Genomic DNA, 20,827 nt, shown 5'->3' on the forward strand with positions numbered 1-20,827 from the left:
TTTGTGAGTTCTTTATAAGCAAAAAAATTTTGAAAGGAGTTTTACATTAAATTGTTTAAATATTACATTTTAATATTGCCGATATTATTATTGCCAATAAATTAGTCCAGTATTCATTTATCCAGATTTTTATGTTAACATTAATTAAGTGTAAATGTTAATTCAGAGTGACTGAAGAAATATTTTGAAATACGTAACATATGAAATGTATAACACAGATTTTAAATACAGTATGTCAAAAGCAAGTATGTTGGTTTCTTAATTATAGCGCATGATTGGAATCCATAAATGTTTTAAATGAGTGGTTGTTTCATAATCACAATTTACAGACAGAAGTTTAGACATGAGCTTCAACCAGCTAAGTGAATATCTTTGTGCAATGACCCCTACCCCTTTGTGATATTGTTGTCACATGTACAAGACAAGACCTACTTAGATTTGGGGATTCTGTATAATAAGAGATGTTTAACGTATCGGTCTTCACACTGGGGACATGATTTATCACATTCTGAAAATGAATCTGTGACATTATAAGATAATTTTAGCAAAGTTTTATTGTACTTGATACAGCAATCTTAATTTCATAACTTTGTTCGTACAAAACTACTAAATACTTATTCAAGGTCAGGTTCTAATAATATCCATCTAGGTTAGGTCAAGGCCATATATTTTTTAGAACTTTAAGGGGAGGGGACAAAATAAGCTGAACTGAGCTGAAGTAATTCTACCACTCAGTTTTGCACTAGGTTATATTAAACCCTCTACTACACTGATTTCTCTAAGAGGCTCCAATCCTGTGGTTACTTAGTGGTTATGAGTTCACTCAACTGTCTATTTCCAATCTGCCTAGATATTGACAGTAATAAGAGTAATCACATTTTAGATAACTGTTAGGAAATAATTCTCTTAAGAAAATGAATACTTTGGGGCATGTACACTATTTTAAAATGTATAGGGTTATGAAAAAGGGATTATAACTTACTCACTGACCTAAGGTTTCCCCGATACATTTTTTTTACTGGTCATAAAAGTTAATGTACGTATAGAAAAAAGTGATGGTTTATTTTCATTACTTAATAGCATTACCCCCAAAATTCCCTCCTCTGGATTTTTCTCCTAGGTGTTCCTATTTTCCTATTTTCTTTTTTTTTATTATTTATTATTAACATGTAGTTGACACGCAGTGTTATATTGGTTTCAGGGTTACAACATAATGATTTGATAATTCCATGCATTCTCAGTGCTCACCATGATAAGGGTGTCACCATGTCACCATCTGTCATCATATAGTGTCATTACAATGTTACTGACTATATGCCCTGTGCTGTACTTTTCTTCCATGACTCACTTACTTTATTTCATAACCAGAAGGTAATCTTCACCTGTTTCCATTCTCCCTGTCCCACGGCTTTCTGGCAACCACCAGTTTGTTCTCTGTATTTGTGTGTCTGTTTGGTGTTTGTTTGTGTGTTTGCTCGTTTGTTTTGTTTTGTTTTTTAGATTCCACATATAAGAGAAATAATATGGCATTTGTCATTTTCTGTCTGACTTATTTCACTTAGCATAACACCCTCTAGGTCCATTCTTGTTGCAAATGGCAAAACTTCATTCTTTTTAAAGGCTAAGTCTACTGTGTATATATGAGTGTGCAGGAGGTGGGAACATACCACATCTTCTTTATCCACTCATCTGTGAATGGGCATTTTGGTTGCTTCTACATGTTGGCTATTATAAGTAATGGTGTTTTAAATATAGGGGTGTATACATCTTTTTGAATTCGTGGTTTCATTTTCTTTGGAAATACCCAGTGGTGCGGTTATTAGATCATATGGTATTTCCATTTTTAATTTTTGAGGAGCCTCTATACTGTTACCTGTCTATCCCCTCATTTCAGAAGGCATCTTCTCAGGATTTTGAATAACAGTAAGGTTTCTTTTTCTTTTATGGTGGTTATGGAGAATTTTCACTCCATTTATAAATGTTCACGTTAGCTTTTGCCAGTTTCTTTCTTGATTCTTCAAAGTCTTTAAGGGGAACAGACTGGCTCTCCACCGGTGTTTAAGTTGATATTCTCAACCAAAACATCCAGCTACCTGATGTGCAACTTGGTTTATCTGACAGTCACTATTAATTGGTCTTCTGTGATCTTGGTGATTTTTAATAATTTTAAGATACATTAAAAAATAAAACATATCAGAGTAGGTAAGGACCACAGTCTTCAAGGTTTTTATGTTTTATGTTTGTTTTCTTGTTTGTTTAGTTTTGTTGGTTTAGGAGATAATTGTTTTCTACACTTTTTATCAGAATAACTTCTTAATAAATAATAATATTTAAAAATCATCTTGACACCCAAGCTCCTCCGTGCCTGGGAATCGGAGAGAACTAGATTTAGGTCATTGCTCTGTCACTTGTTAATAGCTTCCAGTTTTCTTCTTTGCATTAGAAGTAGTATCATCTCTACCTCCTACATAAATTTGTAGAGATTGAGTTTGTGATCGGAAAGCAGCACACAGCACAGTACTGTCACGCGATGGGCATTTAAGAAACCATGATTACGTACGCTTCTCAGAAATTATGTATTTATTTTCCACTTTCTGAACGAAGCTTCTACTTATCTCTGAAGATCTCTATTCTTAGAGAACTCTGCTAAGGCACATCCTTAGCCAAAACTGGAAATGCGGGGAGAGATGAGCCAAGCAAAAAGCTTGGGAGAAGCCGGCATTCAAATGCTGGAAAAATCATTAGAAACTCAGTGTCTGAGAATAAAAATCAGTGTTACCTGTCATGAGTCAGGACTTTGAGGCGGAAATGGGTCTGGTACAGCAAGACTTCAGAGTACAAATAAGGGGAAAATACCGAACGGCTGTCTTTGTGCTAACTGGTGCTTGGAACATAATTTTATGGGTTACTAGGTGCCTATTTCATTGAAGAGTCAGCAGATATACAAGAACTCTCTCATTTACCGTGTGTAATTCTTTGGAATGAGTTACACTCCAGTAGTATTGCCTGCGGGAAAATCAGAGTGTAGAGCAATGAAAATCAAACTTCCTTACCCTTAAGTACATTAAGGGAAAAAACCTAAAGGAATCTAGACAAAAAGCTACTAGAACTAAGAAGTGAATTTAGCATGGTTGCAGCATATAAGGTCAATATACAAAAATCAATTTTATTTTATATATAAGCAATGCATAATTGGAAGGGAAAATGTTTTGAATATCTCTTCTAATCTCATAAAAATATGAAATATGTATAAGTTATTTTAACGAAATATGTGCAAGACCTGTACATTGAAAACCACAAAATATGACTAAGAGAAATTAAAGAAGACCAAAATAAATGAAGGTATATACCACATTTGTGAATTGGAAGACGCTGTATTCATAAGATAACAGTCCTCTCCAAATCAATGGGCACATTCATTTTAATGTCAACAATCCCAAATGACTTTTCTAAATCAAATGTCAAGTTGATTCTAAAAGGTATTTCGAATTACAAAAGACCTAGAGTAGCAAAAGCAATTTGGAAAAGAACATATCTGATGGATTTCTACTACCCTATTTTAATCCTTGTTACGAAGCCACAATAATCAAGACTATGTGATAGTGACATAAGAATAGACCTAACAATCACCAGAAAAGAATGAAGAGTTCAAAATGGACACCTACATATATGACCGATTTATTTATTTGTTAATCTGCTGTGTTAATTTAATGTGAAAAAGAAACAAATGGTGTGGGAACAACCAGATACCCATTAGGAGAAACATGAACCTCAGCTCTTACCTCACTTGCATGGACTGAATTCTGAATTGTGCCCCCCTCCCCCGCTTCCACAGCAATATTCATATATTGAAGCCCTAATTCCCAAGTGTGATGGTATTTGGAGCTGAGATTTTGGGGCCTTTGGAAGACAATTCAGTTTAAATGAGACCATGAGGGTGGGGCATCATGGTAGGATTAAGGTCCTTATAAGAAGAGATACCAGAAAGCTGCTTTCTCTGTCCTGCCATGTGAGGTGGCCACAAGGAGAAGGTGGCCAGCCACAAGAAACAAAGAGAATCCTCACCAGAAATTGACCATAGTGACACCTTGATCTTGGACTTCCAGCTTCCAGAAGTATGTGAACATAAATGTCTATTCTTTAAGCCCCCTTGTCCATGGTTATTTGTTATGGCAGCTCAAGCTAATACACTCCACCAAACTCCAAATGCATATATATTTACATAACAAAACTAAAATTATAAAATTTATAACAGAAAACAGGAAAATATTTGTAACCTTGAAATAGGCAAACATTTCTTTCTTTTTAATTTTATTTTTTATTTTTTAAAATTTACATCCAAATTAGTTAGCATATAGTGAAACAATGATTTCGGGAGTAGATTCCTTAGTGCCCCTTACCCATTTAGCTCATCCCTCCTCCCACAACCCCTCCAGCAACCCTCAGTTTGTTCTCCATATTTATGAGTCTCTTCTGTTTTGTCCCCCTCCCTGTTTTTATATTCTTTTTGTTTCCCTTCCCTTATGTTCTCTTAAAGTCCTCATATGAGTGAAGTCATATGATTTTTGTCTTTCTCTGACTGACTAATTTCACTTAGCATAATACCCTCCAGTTCCATCCACGTAGTTGCAAATGGCGAGATTTCATTCTTTTTGATTGGAAATAGGCAAACGTTTCTTAAATACTAAACCAAAACCACAATCCAAAGAAAAAATATTTATAATCTCATCAAAATTAACATCTACTCTTTAAAAGACATCTTACAGAAAATGAAAAGGCAAGCACTAGACAGGGGAAAAAATTCATAAATCATGTGTCTGACGATGTTTATATTTGTGATCCTTAAAGAACTCTCAACCCAAAATAAGAAGCAAATAATCCATTCATAAAGTAGGCAGAAAAATGTTGGACCAGTTATAAAAGAAGATACGCCGATAAACAGTACAAACAAGAAAGGATGCTTATTATCATCATGAGTCCCGAGGAAATATGGGTTAAAACCACAAGAAGACACCAGTATATTCTCCCCTCTAGCAAAAGAGAAAACATGACAAAACCCTGACACTGTCAACTGGGGAAGGAACAGCTCTTGACTCGGTGTCATGGCCGATACGAATGGAAGGTAGAACATCACTTCAAGTATGAGTTTGGCAGTTTTTTACGTACACCATATGTCAACTGTCTGCGGCCATACCACCCTGAACATGCCCGATCTTGTCTGATAGTTACCTACCAACTGCCCCCAAACAACACATGAATACTTGTGTTGGGAGGGTCAGAGCAACTTTATGTGTAACAGTCCAAAACTGGAAACAATTTAAATGTCCACCAATAAGTGGACAGACAAATAATAATGTAGTTACACAACAGAATACCACCTACCCGGGACACTCAATGTAGGTGGATCTCAAAAACATTATTCTAAGCAATATGTATGTTTTCATTTCCAGAAAACCCTACCAGAGGCAAAACTTAATTTATAGGGACAGAAAGCAGATCAGTGGTTGCCTGGCACTGAGGTTGAGGTTGGGAGAGAATGGACTGCAACTAAGGAAATCTGGGGGGTGACGAAAAATGTCCTATATCCTGACGGGTGTCAAAACACACAGAATTGTTTACTAAATATTGGCATTCTTTTTTTTTTAATATTGGTATTATTATCTGCAAGTTATGCTCCAGTGTTTTCCATGTGAAACAAATTGTGGGAAAAGAAAATAGAACATTAACCAGTCTATGATCGGTCTATGTTATATTCTTTCATGCCATTTGGATGTTTGGCAACAAGCATTTGTTACTTTTATAATAAAATACTTCCTCTGGAAGGAATGGGGCCAAGGAAGGAAAAAGAGCCTCAGGCACTCTCTGGACAGGGAGTCTTGAAGCTGTGAGGTACAACTAGGCCTTTATTCCTAGAGAGGTACCACAAGATCAGAAATCTGTTTTTGTAACCTGTCCAGGTGGTACGCTTTCTATATTCTCTATGTCAGTCTCCATTTTTCCTTCGTATTGAGAATTTTTTTTGATACCTATATTGTCTGATTAAAAAGTTACTACAGACTTGAAGGAGATGTTGGAAAGAAAAGCTTAAAACTCACTCATAGTTTCTCCATCCTAAGATAACTGCTTTGAATATCTTGATGTACTTCTTTCCAGTATGTTTTAAAATCGATGGAACTAAAGATGTTTATCCTTCATTTTCACCTAATATGATACTGAGAAGTCATCTCTGAGTCCTTTAAAATCAAGATTCTAATGGCTGTGTGGCCTCTGCACATATGGCTATGCCATCATTAATGTAACATTAAGATGTTTCCAAAATAAACTATTCTAAATAAAGCCCCACTGACCATCTGTGAAAAGTTGTGCAAATCTCTGATTATTTCCTTAGCAAAGCCTTTTTAAAGTCCTACTGGGTCAAAGGACGTGAATGTTTTCAACGTCTTCACAAAAGAGCAAATTGCTTTCAAGGAAAGTCATATCAATTCATACATCCTCTAATGGGGCAAAGAGACGGCTCTTTTTGACCCTATAACCACAAGCACTAAAATGATGATTTAAGATGTTTCTATTTCAATCAAGGACTTTGACATCTCTCTTTGTTCTTTTCATTTTGGTCTTTATGTTTATGATTGGAGGTCTGTCCTTGTATATACTGTTCATTTGTATTTTTTTCCTTCCCTAAATTTGGGTGTCCTTTGCCCTTTAATAATTGGACTATTGACCATTATTCTAGGCATCTATTTTGTAAATTTCAGACAATCCCACTCTTGTGAAAGGAAGCCAAGGACAGAAAGTCTGGCCATGCTTGATCCAGGGAAATAAAAGCAGGACATTGTGTTCCCTGAGTCAGGACCCAGGGTGGGGGAGGGGGGTGGGGGGGTGGAGGGGAGGAGGAGAGTGGGTGATGAAGGCAATTTAAAGGACAGATTGGCAGGTGAGACCTGGCCAGTCATCCCAGCAAACCTTGAAGATCTGCATTTTCTGGGTTTTATTTTATTGGCTTTTTTGCACAAAGCATATTATTTGGTAGCCATTTTTAGCATTTATTTATACTACTGCATGTACTGGAAAGTAATAAATTGGATATGCCAAAATATACTTTTTTTCACTGACAGACTTTTTTCAAATGCATTGTTAAATTCTTCCGTACCAACAAAATATAAAAATACACAGGAGAGGAGCTAGATCATTCTTTCTGGGGGAACATACCTCACACATCCTCATGATTATGATCATACACCGTGAACTTGAGGGAGCACATGGCAGGAATGGGAACAGGAGAACAAAGACCAGGAAGCTTTCGGTGCGAATTGTTCCTGGGGAAGTGTGGCGTTTGGGAGATGAATTCACAGTGTCACGCCAGCTTAGAGCAATTGCTTTTTTACCATAATGATTATAAGTTTGCATTTTGAGAGTAAAAAACCACCAATTTACCTTGCAGCTTATTTTTCTCCAAAAAAAACCCAGAAAAGACATCCAGACCTGCAGAGGAAGTCATAGGATTCAGGACTGTGTGCAATTTTATCCTGTGGAAGGCAAAATTATGTCTTTAACTGCTGAGGTGGCATCTGCACTTCATATAACCTCATAAATATTACAAGCAAACATCAGAATGAGTTCAAATGGCTGCATAACGAAATTCAAGTGAGGCCCAAATCCTTTTTTAGAAAACTATTGTTCAAAACATAACCTCCCTTTTCAGCATAATGCTTAATATAACAAAACTGGTGCTTAAAATATATGTCTTAACTAACTTTGATAATATTGTCTTTATTTGGAAGCTTAGGGAAAATCTGGTTACAGATTTTAACAATTAAACATGTAAAACAATACTTATGGTAATGTGATTCCTTTGGTAAGATGGTTAATGGAAGCAGTTATGTGTGCCATAAGCAAGGATTCTGTGATGTCACAGGTAGACATAATTTATTCCTAAACCATTTTGTTCATGAATGCAGAGAGAGGTCCTTCCTTCTCTAATGCATGACCAATTAGTTAAAAGGAAAGATAAGACAGAGAGCTCTTAAATATAACACCAAACCATGACCTAAAAAATATATATATGTATAAATATAAATATATATATAAATGTTATATATAAAAATATATAAAATATATATAACATATATAATATATATAAATAAGAAATATATATATATATATATATATATAAACTGATCTGTGTAAAATTTTTTAAAAAATCTTTTTACTTATGTATTTATCTATTAATGTTTATTTCTGAGAGAGAGAGAGCATGGATGCACGCACGCATAAGTTGGGGAGGGGCAGAGAGAAAGGGAGACACAGAATCTGAAGCAGGCTCCAGGCTCTGAGCTGTCAGCACAGAGCCCGATGTGGGGCTCACACTCATGAACTATGAGATCATGACCTGAGCTGAAGTTAGATGCTCAACCAACTGACCCACCCAGGCGCTCCTAAAAAATTTCTTTTAATATTTATTTATTTTTCAGACACAGAGACAGAGCATGAGCAGGGGAGGGCAGAGAGAGAGAGGGAGACCCAGAATCCGAAGCAGGCTCCAGTCTCTGAGCTGCCAGCACAGAGACTGATGTGGGGCTCAAACCCATGAACCCTGAGATCATGACCTGAGCCGAAGTCTGACACTTAAATGACTAAGCCACCCAGCCACCCCTGAACTGTATCAAAATTTAAAACTTGGCTCTGCAAAAGACACTTTTAAGGGAATGAAAAGATAAGACATAGTTCTAGAGAAAGATTTAGAAGTCACATATTTGACAAAGAATTTGTATCCAGAATATAAAGAACTTCAAAATTTAGTAATAAGCAAACATACAACCTGTAATTTAAAAAATAGGCAAAAGATTTGCGCAGACATTTTGTCAAAGGAGGTATTTGTTTGACCAATAATCACACTAAAAGTTGCCAAACTTAATTAGCCATTAGGGAAATACAAATAAAACCCACAATGAGGTACAAATATCTACTTATTATAATGGCTAAAATTAAAAAAAAAAAAATCTGCTAATACCAAGTGTTAACAAGAAGGTCTTCATATATGTGTTGGTGGGAATGTAAAATGGTATACCCATTTAGGAAAGCAATTTGGGCGTATTTTTATGTAAAATTAAACATATACTTCACATATGACCAAGCAATCCTGCTCCTGAGTTATTTCCTCAAGAAAAATAAAAACATATGTTCATTAAAAAGCCCTGCATCTGAGGGATACCTGGGTGGCTCAGTCTGTTAGGCATTCAACTTCAGCTCGGATCATGATCTCACAGCTCGTGATTTCAAGCTCCAGGTTGGGCTCTGAGAGACAAATTGGATTTAATGAAAATTTGAAGAATTTGTGTATAAAAAGACAATATAAACAGAATAAAAGGCAGCTCACAGAATGAGAGAAAATAATTACAAATCATACCTCCAATAAGGGATTATATAATCCAGAATATATGGAGAACTTCTAAAACTCAACAACAAAACAAGCCAATTGTTAAAATGGGCAAAAGACTTGAACAGACATTTCTCCAAAGAATATATATAAATGACCAATAAGTACATGAAAAAATACTCAATATCACTAGTCCTTAGGAAATGCAAATGAAAACTGCAGTAAGATATCACCTCACACCCATCAGGGGTGCTATATCAAACCAATCAAAACAAAACAAAACAAAAACAGAAATTGGAACGCCTGTGCACTGTTGATAGGAATGGAAAGTGGTAGAGCAGCTGTACAGAACTGTATGGAGGTTCCTCAAAATATTGAAAATATAACTACCATATGACCCAGCAATTATACTTCTGAGTCTACACCCAAAAGAATTGATAGTAGGGTGTCAAAGAGATATTTGTACATGTATGGTCATAGGGGCATTATTCATAACAGCTAAAATCTGGAAGCAACCCACTACTCAGTGATGGATATATGGATTTTAAAAATGTGGTATATGCATGCAATGGAGTATTATTCAGCCTTAAAAAGGAAGAAAATCTGATATCTATTCCAATGTAAGTGAACCTTGAGCAAATTATGCTAAGTGGATTAAGCCAGTCACTAAAAGATAAATGCTATATGATTCCACTTATATGAGGTACTTAGAGTAGCCAAAATCATAGAGGCAGAAAATTGAATAGTGGTTGCCAGGAGCTGGGGGAGAAGGAATGGGGAGTTATTGCTTAAGGGATATAGAGTTTCAAATTACAGAATGAAAAGAGTTATGAGAATGCATTTGTGGTGATGGTTGCAGAATATTATGAATGTTTACCACCACTAAGCAGATACCTAAAAATAGTTACAATAGCCAACACAATATTGAAGAAAAAGAACAAAGTTGGAATACTGACACTGCCCAGTTTCAGGACTTACTATAAAGCTAAAGTAATTAAGACACTGCGATTTTAATGAAAAAGTACAAAAAAATCAATGGATCAGAGTGGATAGATCAGAAATTGACCTACATAAGTATAGTCAACTGATCTGTGACAATGGACACGACAAGACAATAGAAATGGAATTTATACACTTTACAAAAATTAACTCAAAAATGGATCATAGACCTAAACATAAAATGCAAAACCATGCAACTCCTAGAAGATAACACAGGAGAACGCCTCAATGATCTTGGGTCATTGTAGGCACATTTTAGGCCCAATTACATATCACATCGTAGGCACAACACCAAAAGCAGGATCCATGAAAGAAACAATGATAAGCTAGACCTCATGAAAACTAAAAATTTATACTCTTCAAGAGATGATGTCAAGAGAATGAGAAGACAAGCCACAAACTGAGAGAACCCATTTGCAAAGGACACATCTGATAAAGGACTATGTTATCCAAAGAACTGTTAAAGGTCAATAAGAAGAAAACAAAACCCAGTTGAAAAATAGACACAAAAGACCTTAACAGACACTTCATTAAAGAAGATATACAAACATACAGATGGCAAATAAGCATTTGGAAAGGTGCTCCGTATCACATGTCCTCAGGAGCATGCAAATTAAAACAATTACCTATCACTACACACCTGTTAAAATGACCAAAATCCTGAATGCTGGCAAGGATGTGAAGCAACAGGAGCTCTCTTTCACTGCTGACGGGAAAGCAAAATGGTACAACCACGTTAGAGGCCAATTGGGCCGCGTCTTATAAAACCAAACATACTCTTACTGTACAACCCAGAAGTCAACTCCTTGGTTGACTTCAACTATCCAAAGGAGTTGAAAATGTAGGTCTGGTCACAACCCTGCACATGATGTTGAGAGCAGCCTGATTCATAATTTCCAAAACTTGGAAGCAACCAGGACGTCCTTTCAGTAGGCGAATGGATTAAAAAATATGCAGTACATTCAAACAATGGAAGACTTTTCAGCACTAAAAAGAAATGAACTAAGAAGCAATGAAAAGACATGGAGAGACCTTAAATCGCCTATTAGTAAGTGAAATTTAATTTGAAAAACTGCATACCATATAATTCCAACTATATGACATTCTGGAAAAGCAGAACAATGACACAGTAAAAAAGAGTGGTGGTTGCCAGGGTTTAGGGGATGAACAGGCTGAGCACTTTTTTAAAGTATTAAAAATCCTCTGGATGATACCGTATTGATGGATTCATGTTATTATACATTTGTCTAAACCAAAAGAAACTACAACACCAGAAGTAAACCCTCGTGTAAACTGTGGGCTTTGGGTGATCATGAGGTGTCAAGTGTGAGTTCATCACTTGTAACAAATGTACCACTCTAGTGATGGAGGTTGATAATGGAGGAGACTATTCATGTGTGGGTGCAGGAAGTATTATGGGAAATCCGTACCTTTCCCTCATTTTTGCTGTGAACCTACTACAACTGCTCGAAAAATTTGTTTTAGTAAAAAAGAGGTGCATCGTATACCTTAAATATATACCTTTTTTATTTGTCTGTTATACCTCAGTGAAGTTGGGAGGAGAAAGAAATCTCATATCTGGTAGTGTTGAGATATATTTTTGTTCTACATTTTACACTAAAGTCTTTTCTAAGACTCTAATATCGTATTGTGCCAAAAGGTAGGATAAATTTCCAACATCTATTGGTAATTGCTGCTAGAAACAAGGAACATTCACCACCGAAGTATTTCTTTTGATTTGCATCATGAAACCTGAAATGTGTTAGTAAAGTTATATTATAATGGGAGAACATGTCTTTTTATAGAACTGTTAGATTTGCGTTAAAATACGGATTCCTCTATGTATGAGGCAAATTGATTTTCGTCTCTGGGTTTTACACCCTTATTTTGTGACAATAAGGACCAGAATACCTATATTGTAGCATTTTGTGATGTCTGTAAGAAGTGTTTGGAATACATAAATTGCTAAAAATATTTAGGTCTTCCCCCCCCCCCTTTTAATCTTTGTTTAATCTCTTCTCTTTTATTTATGATAATTAAAATTATTTAATTTAGTAAATTTATAATTTTTTAAAACTTTAAAAGGGAATAGAGAAACAACTATTGCAAAACATCTGATTTTGACACAATTTCAATTTCCTTCACAACATGAAAATTTTGCTTTTTTTTTTTCTTTAGTCTCTTGCTGGTGCTAAAAAACAAACAAACCAAAAAAAATTCTAAATCTTTAAAGTTTAGTGAAATACATACAGGTCTAGCTTAAAATGCACGTCATGAATTAATTACTACCATGATCACACGTATATAATATACTGTGTGACTGTGACAGATAAAGATACTGATGAGTCCAGAGTCTTTATCTAGAATTTATTCAACACCAAGGAAAACACTACCTTGAATATGTCAGTGGAGCTATAATTTTGATTCTCTTCCCAGACTTTTGTTGTCAGAGGCTTAACATCTGTCCAAAAAAACTAGATGCCTTGACTGGTCATGTTATCAGTCTGGTCATTTTATTTTAACGAGTGAACCATTACAGGTTTTAAAAAGTGAAAAAATTAACGTTCAAATCAATGTTAAGTTTACTCATTTGACTAATGAAGAGCTAAAATATTATCATTTGTATGGGATTTTGACAGGACTGTGGCTATTTAATTGAAAAACAACAACAAAACTGATAAAGAAAGAAAGAAAAAGAAAGAAAGAAAGAAAGAAAGAAAGAAAGAAAGAAAGAAAGAAAGAAAGAAAGAAAGAAAGAAAGAAAGAAAGAGGAGAGAGAGGAAGGAAAGAAGGAAGGAAGGAAAAGAAAAACGACCATTTTAGCCCTTCCTTCCTCCCAGTCCACCAGCCTCCCAGTGGTGTAAGCCTTGTGGAGTGTCTATCACAGTCATTAAAATAAAGGAACCCAGAATCACAAGACTGATCACAAGTGACACCTTAACTCACTTTGAAATTTCCTCTTAAATAAGGTTTTGGAAATCAGTCAAAATACCTTGAACAAAACAGTGATAAGTGCATTGCCCCCAGAGGTGATCACTTTCCCAGATAGAATCATTTATATTCAGCACATTTGTTAAAATACAATCTCTGTTTTTTTAATTACACTCTGCAGCACAACTATAAAATCATGGTCTGGTGCTTTAGCATTTTTCATGGAAGAATGTTGATTTCTTCAAAGGAAGGGACCCTTTTCGACTCTCCCTACATTGCCTTGGACAGTGCTGTGTTGAATTTGATCATCCCTTATAATATGTATTTCATCTGATAGCTTTCAAAGTCCATTATTTCATTTCATGCCCATATCAGCACTGAAGGTGGACCTAACAAAAAACATTTTTACCAAATTTTCATGGAATGGAGCCCTCCTGAATGGGATTACTGCCCTTATAAAAGAGACCCAAGAGAGCTCTCTTCTGCCATGTGAGGACACAGTGAGAAGATGGCCATTTATGAACCATTAAGTTTCTCCAGACACCAGATCCACCTGTGCCATGATCTTAAACTTACAGTCACCAGGACTGTGAGAAAAAAACAGTTCTTTCGCTTATAAGTCACCCGGTAGATGCTATGCTGTTAGAGCCCCCAAAATGGGCTAAGACACCTGGCTGTTCTATTTGTTTGAAATTATTTAGCAAGTTAAAGGATTGATTATTAAGATATCCCACAACATCACTAGATAGATATATCTAAAGCTTACATCTGTGTTTACTCGCCTGTGTTAAAAGCAACTCCTCACTGCCTGTAAGATAAAGACCTTTTTTTTGTTTTTTGTCTTGGCATGGCCTAAAAATCACTTCTGGCTTTGAGTGTCTGCCTTTCCAACAAAGTTTCTGCCTACTTTCTGCTTCTTACTCAACTCCAGCAGCAAAAAAAAAAAAAAAAAAAAAAAAAAAAAAAAAAAAAAAAAAAAAAAAAAAAAAAAGCTAATAAAGAACCTCTATGCTTTGCTCATGCTATCCATTCGTCCTGAGTGTCAGCCACCTCCCGTCACTCTTCCACTGCGGCTTGAGAAATTCCAGCTCCTTTCCTTCCAAAAACCTTTTCGAAGTTCCGCTCACCTTTTGCCTGGATAGTACTGTTCTCCAGATAGTCCACGCTCCCCTCCATTTTTCAACATCCAGTGCAGTCTGGGGATCCATAAGACCAGTTCCAACAAAGGGCTATGAGCAGAGTGATGTATGCTTCATTTTTGGATGCAGGTGTTGCCCAGGTTACCCAGGACAGTTCGGAACCAAAGAGGACGGGCATGAGTGAGAAGTTCCCGTTGCATTAAACCACTGAGATTTTGTTTGTTATTTAAGGATAAATCAATTTGATCCTAATAGAAACGGATAGCAGGAGGAGCGTGGCAGTAATGAATAGCCCTAAAATATGTAGCACTGAAACGGCGGTTGGGCAGGGGGAGAGGGAAATGGTATATGACCACTGGGAGAATGAAACCGCACAGGGCTAGCCATTTGGTGAAACTCTTGCCTCTTGGAATAGCTTGTGATTGCCTGGTAAGCTGATTGCGTGTCTAATGAGCTTCTAAATAAGACCCAAATTGGTAAGGACAAATACAAATTAGAAATAAGACGCTTAATTCTCTCTGTTAAACATGGGGAGGAGCTTCTTCTCCCTGCCTTTTTCCTGGAGCATTTACTTTAGAAAACTTATCATTGTCAGTACTTCTTTCTCTCTTTGAAACATATATATAAATTCTTTTGAAATCTAAATAGGTCTTTTGTCAGCTTTAAGACCCAGGAGTGCCTTTCTTAAGGACTCGAGAACCAAGTCTTTGAAATGTCAACATCAAAGGAGAGAGCGCCTCTACGGAAAGGCAGGAACCTACTGTGGGCACCAGGCTCCCAACTGCAAAACTACTTTGTGTCACACAGCCATGAGAGGTTTGTTTTTCCTCTGGATAAAGCCAATTAGCTGACATAGATGGTCACTCCAATTACCAAGCGAATGTAGTATGAGCTGTGTGTGACAAATGGTGCTGGCAGGTCCCCTCATTTAAAACGAGTTATTGTTTACTTTGAGAACGTGCAGGTGATGGGTTGTCCCTGCCTGAGTGGAGAGAGGGTCAGGTGTTTTTCCAGCTTTGCAGTCTCTCAGCAAACTGCCTGTGATGTGTATCACGTTCTGGTGTAATGCGTGTAAAATAAGAAGTGTTTTCTTTCTCTGTTATGTCTGTGGAGAGGATTTCTGGATTGAGAGTCGATTTTCTTTTTAATTCTATTTCCCAGCATCTAGGGGGAGAAGTTAGAAAACAAAATGTTAATAGAGTTGGCTGGCTGGCAAGGTACTGTAAAGAAAGGATCTTGGGAAGAAATTGAGAACTTGCGAGCGTAATTGAAAGGGATTTGAAAAATTCAAAACCTGGCAAAATTGGAAAAGATAATTATGTTGAGTTACTGAAGAATAGGAGATAAAACTAAGAAAGTCTTTAAGTGACAAAAGCAAGTTAAAACAGCCTCGAGGAAAAGCAGGTTAAGCGTGTAGCCTCCACACCTTTTGCTAAAACCTTTCCATTGATTAAGGTACGTCAGGGTAGAAAACCGCTTAAGGGTACAGTGCCTAGTATAATCTTTTAATTAGAAAAAAGAATGGCTCAGGGTAAAGAATGGATTAAGTGGGTGGTATTCTTAAAGAACTTGATATGGCCAAGGTTGCACCTTTAAATCGAAAGAGTTTTAGGGAAGAAGAAACAAAATATTATGACAAACCTGAGAAGTTGGTCTCAGAAAACACTCCAGGAATAGTGGGTATTGCCCTTGGTACATGTGATCAACTAGAATTAAATATACAATCAACCTAGGAATATTTTGACAGAGTTTTACAGGGGAGGAAAACACCCCAAACTAAGAATATGTATGACTTTTTAAGACTTATAATAATCAGATCTCTCACAGGGCAGGAAGAGGGCTGCGAAACATGGAAAGCCTCAAGGGGAACATTCTCCCAGTGTCTAATTCTGATGTGGCCAAGAAGAATAGTGAAAGAGGAAAATTGTCCCAGGGCAGACTGGAGAGCCTAGGAGAACAAAGGAGAAGCCAGCTCCCCGCGGAGAGCAGAATGAGGGTCAAGGGTCACCGTGAGCCCATAGGGTACGGATTCTCAGGTTATCCGCTAAACTGCATTTCAGAATTACCTGGGCCAGTTCCACCTAGCCTCCCTGTCTGGTCTTCTTTCTTTATTGATTGGAAGTGTTTACAATGGTAGGCTTCCTGTTCCTCTTGAACCACCGTTCATTGGGACAGAGTGGGTAGAGGCAGAAAAATTCTTTTTAGGTCATTCTTCGGGAACCAACAGAAGTCATATCTGGAACCGATGTAGCCACTGCTGCATATCACCTACAGATTCTGGACTTAGAGCTAGAATCAATGGCTGGGTGCGTTGCTTTTTGGTTTGTCTCCCTTAGGGAAGGATTGAATGTGTAGAAAGAAGGGAGAAAAGGAATCTTTGCTGACCAGAGGCGATGACTGTGGCAGACCATCTGATCGTGCTTATCAAATAGCCACCTACCCTCCTCTATTTACCTGCCTCTTTGCAGTTAGGTGCAGCTAGGTGAGATAGTATTGTGGACCATGGGCTGCTAATAGAAGCAACATGCAATGCCTCTGTGCCAAACCATTTAGATGCCTTGTATTAGTCAATTTGAGCGGCCATCACAAAATGCAATCGACTGGGTGGCTTGAACAACAGAAATTTATCTCTCGCAGTTCTGGAGGCTTGAGAAGTCCAAGATCAAGGTGACAGCAGATTTGGTGCCTTGTGGACAGCTGCCTTCTCACTGGGTCCTCACATTGTGGAGAGATAGGGAGAAGAAACAAGTTCTCTGGTGTCTCTTCTTATAAGTACACTGATCCTATTGGATCAGAGCCCCACTCTTATGACTTTCTTTTAACCTAATTACCTCCAGGAAGGTCCTAGTTCAAATACATCCACATTGGGGGTTGAGGCTTCCACATATAAATTTATGGGGGACACATTTCAGTCCACAGCGTGACTGTTAGAGAATTTTCCAGCCCTTTTATGTACTATGGCAACTGCAGTAGTCTACTGTTGAGATGTCTGAGCCGCAAGGCATAGCTTGAGTGAAAAATCCGTCTTTGTTGTGTTAAGCCACTGAGATTTGGCGTTAGTATTATTATTATTATTTAAATTAAGCAACATAAATTAACCTGTCTTCCTAATACAAAACCTTGTGTGATTTCAGTACCTACTCACTAAATCTTTTCTTACATTATATTGTAATCGTTGGTTGATCTGTCTCTCATACCCTGTCAGCTCATTAAGGACAGAGATTATGTTTTAGCCATCTCTATTTCTAGAGTTCTTATCAGGTATCTGAAAAATAATTGAAAGAATCCCAGAGAATAAGTGAGGTTTTTGATGTCATAAAAAGATTTAAATCATAATGTTATATTGAGTTTCAGTTACATGGTATAGGGAATAAAGAAGGCCTCCTCTTTAAAAATTTGTGTCAGGGATTTATGTGATGTTTAAAAATCATATCTCTGCATAAATTCTGCCTTTAATTCCAAAGAAGTAAAGCTAAGACAAAGCTTTTTAGGAACTAACTGCCTTTTTTTTTTTCCTGTGTCTAATTTAGTAAATCTCTTGCTACTATAATACCGGGACTCATTTTTTCCCCTAGGAGAAAGCATTAATTAAATGACTTAGGAAACTGTTCTTATCAAGAAATGGAGGCTCTGATCTTAATTTTTGCTCCATTAACTTTAAAGTTCAATACATTTTTATTGAACCCACACATACTTAGTGTGAATTGCTTTTCATTAATTGGTCTGTGGGGATCCCAATGACAGTTTTGGCCTTCCTTTTAGGTTTTTTCATTCTCCTTCAGAAAGTTCCTAAACTTTAGTAATAGCCATTAAATCAAGGAATTATTTCTAGAATCAAAGGGATAAAAATCAGTGGAGAGAGATGTGAAGTTGTGGTTTGATCTCTTTCTCAGATTGATGGTAGGTAGGCACCTCTACCAATGAGACTTGCATTTCACTGGAGACTACTTCCTGCGGGCTTTATTAGAACGAATGAATGATTTGCTTATTAATTATTGATCCATTGATTCAGAAGATGCACATATTTTCACCTTTCTTAAATTGGGGTATATTTTGTTACTATGGTGACATCTTATAGTGAATGAATGAATGAATGAATGAATTCATCGTTCACCCATTGCAGCCAAGTCGTGGTGGTGATGTAGTTGCCGTGGCCTGCATGCACACAGCTTTGGTCATAAATGCTCGTGTTTTCCTCACTTCTACTTGAGTTATGTGCATTGTTAGTGTTCCACTCCTTGAGTTTAATTGCAAGTCTTCAAAGAATCAGTCAAGAATCCTTTTAGGACCATTGGAAAAAGGAACATGAGTCTTTGGTGATGTCTGAAAACTTGCTGTGAACACCTTCTGGAAGATAAAGTCCACGCCAGCCAGCGTGTAGAACAGGTGTCCTTGGTTTAGAAGAAACTCTTCAAGTCAAAAACAGCTTACCCTTTAATGAAGAAATGTATATCTACTGATGGCACATGTATACTACTGATGGCACATGAAATGATCTTTTGTGAAAAAGGAAAAAACAAAAAACAAAAAAACAAAGAGCATCGATAACTCTGGATTGATTCATAAGAGTTCAACTCTGTATGTGCAAAAGTTTTAGCAATCCCTTAGCTAACTTATTTTACTTATGTTTTCTATTTATGCATGTATAACAGCAATATGCAATAATCCATCACAACTGAGACCAACTCTTTCAACACATACAAGAAATTTTAAGTGATTAAAGAAAAAAAAAACTTTGCATGATAGTATAATTGGCATGTTTTCCCCATAACGAAACATAAAATGAGAGTGGGTCTTATAATCTTTAGTGTTTTATATTTGACAGAATGTGGTCGTTATTGAGTTTATATTATATGCCAGGCATTGTTCTAGGTGCTCCAGATAGTTCCGGGAACAAAGGTCCCTGTCTTCGTGATGTTTATAGGCTATTTAGGCAGGACCGTAACAAAATAAGCAAATTAGCATAAACATATCAGGTGTTGGTGAGTGTTATGTAGAAATAAAAAGCATAGTAAAGGGATAGGCATGCTGTGGTTGGGTGTTATTTGGTAGAATGGTCAAACAAGTCCTCTTATAAGGTGATATTCCAGGAAATACCCAAAGGAAGTGAGGAAGAAGCTTTGTAGGTGGTTTTTGTTGTTGTTGTTTTGTTTGTTTGTTTGGGTTTTTGTTTGTTTGTTGAGAAATAAAATTCTTGGCTGAGGGCCTTAAAACCTGGCCAGAGACAGTATTGTACTTGCATGTTTAAGGGACAGAAAGTGTGGCCAGCATAGAGTGAAAGAGTTTTAGGAGATATCAGACAAGTGCTATGGGCCAGGCCACATATCACTATATTTTATCACTACCTTTTGGATCATCTTAAGGAGTTTGGTTTTACTTTCAATGGAATTGGAAGGCACTGGGGTACTCAAGCATGGCACAATCTCACTTATATTATAAAAGAGATTACTCCCAGTGTTGTATGGAGACTAAGGAGGTAAGGGTAGAAGCAAGGAGAACTATTAGGGTTCTAGAACAAGAATCCAGATGAGAGATAATAGACCAAAGGTTTAGCAGGGAAGAAAAGGGGTTGCTGCCAGATTTGAAGTTAGTCTAAATAGATGTGGAAAGTGAGAAAAATGTACTAATCATATATGACTTCAAGAATTGGTCCAAGCAACCAGGAAAACATAGTTGCCATTTACTGTAACATATAATACATTTGGAAGGGTAGAAGATGGGTTAAAAATCAGCAGTTTGTTTTTTGGCATAGAAAGTTTGAGATACCTTACAGACATCCACGCTGAATTTCAGAAGATGACTGCATATACGTACCTGGATATGGGGCAGAGTCCTAGATCGAAGATAGAAATTTGGGAGTCGCCGGCATCTAGATTTCTTTTAAAGTCATGCACCTGGGTCCATTACTTACTCCTGGGGCAAAAGTGCTTCCAGAAGTAGATGATGTTAAGACCGTGTTAAATGCTGCAAGAGAGAATGAGTGAAATGAAGCTTGAGAAGTAACATGTGGGTTTTGCAAATCAGACGTCATTGATGGCCTTGGGAATAGCTGTTTCAGTGGAGTAGTGGGGACAAAAGATAGGAATGGGTTCCAGAGACCTGGGGAGAAAGTGGGGTTAGCAAGGACAGGTGATTTCAGAAGTTGCTGTGTGAAGATAAAAGGGAAATAAGAGAGTAGGTAGAAGAGACTATTAGGTTAAAGGGGGATTTTTTTAAAGATGGATATACGAAAAACATTTGTATGCTGATGAGAATCATACTACACAGAGAAAAAAAAAAAAATGGTGAAGCAGAAGGAGGAGGGAAACATCTCCAAATCAGTATCTTTGAGTTCATGGGAAGAGATGGTATCTGGTGAACAGGGGGAAAGAAGAGGAAAGTG

General features: G+C 36.9%; 1 protein-coding gene across 1 annotated transcript in view; it reads left to right on the forward strand.

Annotated features, from left to right (window-relative positions):
- The window catches only part of DOK6 (docking protein 6), a 355,992-nt gene that overhangs the window by 223,748 nt on the left and 111,417 nt on the right, over nucleotides 1–20,827 (forward strand). The window lies entirely within an intron of this gene.

This window comes from Panthera tigris, chromosome D3 (assembly GCF_018350195.1).
Source record: "Panthera tigris isolate Pti1 chromosome D3, P.tigris_Pti1_mat1.1, whole genome shotgun sequence".
Classification (NCBI taxonomy): domain Eukaryota; kingdom Metazoa; phylum Chordata; class Mammalia; order Carnivora; family Felidae; genus Panthera; species Panthera tigris.